The sequence below is a fragment of the Octodon degus genome, unplaced genomic scaffold (assembly GCF_000260255.1).
Source record: "Octodon degus isolate 3935 unplaced genomic scaffold, OctDeg1.0 scaffold00078, whole genome shotgun sequence".
NCBI classification, from domain to species: Eukaryota; Metazoa; Chordata; class Mammalia; order Rodentia; family Octodontidae; genus Octodon; species Octodon degus.
Window position 1 is genome coordinate 2,687,845 of NW_004524654.1, and position 2,163 is coordinate 2,690,007.

Consider the following 2,163-nt stretch of genomic DNA (forward strand, 5'->3'; position numbering starts at 1 on the left):
TTTATTTATTTATTTATTTGCAGAACCAGGGATTGAACTCAGGCCCTTGCACTTGCCAGGGAAGCACTTATTCCACTGAGCCATCTCCGCGACACTAATGTAAATAAAAGGGTATCAAAAACATAGGCTTCTATTTCATTGTTTTCGTTATTGGGATTAGCTTTTGACCAGACATTTGTTGGTATCTTTTATAACTTAAAACATTTCATTCTTTCTCCACTAGCCAGACAGCTTTTGGAGGCCATCGTCTAACTCCCTAGTTTCACATTCACTTCCCCGCCCCATTGTAGCACCACACACTGATTTTGCAAATCAAGAGATAATTTATGTGAAGATTTAACATTTATGCCTAATAATGCTTACCTATCTCAAATGTTATTTGCTTGAAGCTTTTGTTCCAGTTTATTTGCAGATAAAGAATTGAACAGTAATTTATTGAAACAACATAAACAGCAGGCCATTTTAAATATTAAGGAAATTGAACATCAATAAGTATTTGTTAAGGCCAGCTAGATAGCTCAGCAGTCTAAAATGCCTGTTTAGGTTGGCTCAGGGACTGGGGTTTGATTCCCTGTGTGCCATGCTGGCCCAGCCCCTGGAGCACATTGAGAGGGTGAATGAGACTGGGTGTGGCGGCGCACGCCTGTAATCCCAGCACTTGGAAGGCTGAAAACAAGAGAATCACTATGAGTCTGAGCTGTGTAGTAAGACCCTGTAGACCCTATACTAAACACATTTTTTAAAAAAGCGTTTGTTGGCATCAACAGAATACTGGAGAATTTGGAACCTGCAAAGTTGAACAGACAGTATGGTTCTCTTAAATTTTTGTTCACTTTCCTGTGATTCTCTCTCTCTTTTATTTATTTACTTATTTAATTTTTTTGCGGAACTTGGGATTGAACTCAGGCCCTTGCGCTTGCCAGGGAAGCACTTATTCCACTGAGCCATCTCCCCCAGCCCGCTTCCTATGATTCTCAATCAATACCCAAGCACAAGGCAGAGTATGATGGGGCTTCCAGAAGGTGCTCTGGAAACTACTGCTTTGGAGGCAAGTCCAGTGTGTGTAAGCTCCTAACAGTACTCTACTACAGCAGTTGTTGATTGCATGGGGCAAGCTAAAACCCTGACTGATAAGAGCTACATACCCAGAACCAACTAGTTTCTTAATTTATGATTCTGTTTCCAGTAGATAATGCTTTTCTTTTTTCCTTGAGTATTGAACTCCCTTTATTTTTGTATTTTTTAAATATCTATGACAGTCATCCCTTAAAAAAAATCTAACCAAAGTTACCTGGAAGTTTTGTATACTTCTGGGCATTTTTACCTGTTACCTGCTTAGGGCTTGTTTGAGGTGCTTAGCCAACCAATGAACCTCACTTAGTGCTTTGGTTTGTTTTTGCTTCAAAGTTCTCTTCTTTTTACTTGCTTTGTCCTGTTCTATGCATTTGTAATTTAGTTCTGCTAACACAGTTGGCTAACCCCATACTGGGGAGTTGATTAAAAACACTTCCTAAAAATGCCTATTTCTATTGCTAGTATTAATCAAAGAATTTTTTCTTTCTTTTTCTTTTTGTGCTGATTGCTTTCTTGGTTTTGGTTTGTTTATCAAAATTTTTCAACTCCAGTGATTCTAAGTAAGCATAGTTTTAAAAAAATACATAATCAGTTCTTTTTAATATTGTCTCATTCTTACTACTGTATACGATCTCTAATATACTGACTAAGTAACTCTAGGGAATAGAGCAAGGGGTCCTAAAGAATTCTATGAAGGCATATAATGCCAGAAGGAATGTAAACAGTAATCTAAAGCCCACGCGTCATGTCTGTTTTCCTTCCTATGCTGAGGGAATCACGCACAACAAGTACTCTTTTTTTTTTTTTTTCGGGTCTTCTGTTTATTTTATTTATTTTTTTATTTTATTTTTTATTTTTTTTATTTTTATTTTTCAAAGTTTTATTGACAAAGAGATAGCAATGAGACAGTTTCAAATCAAATCGGAAGGACAGTTTCAACAAATAATACACTGCATATATTCTTCTTAGTGGTTAATTGCTGTACAAGATGCAGACTTGTGATCCTATTTACAAACACCATTAGAACAAATCATTCTATTCATTAAGAGAATGCAACTATATATCTATCCCAACCTCTTTGAATACACA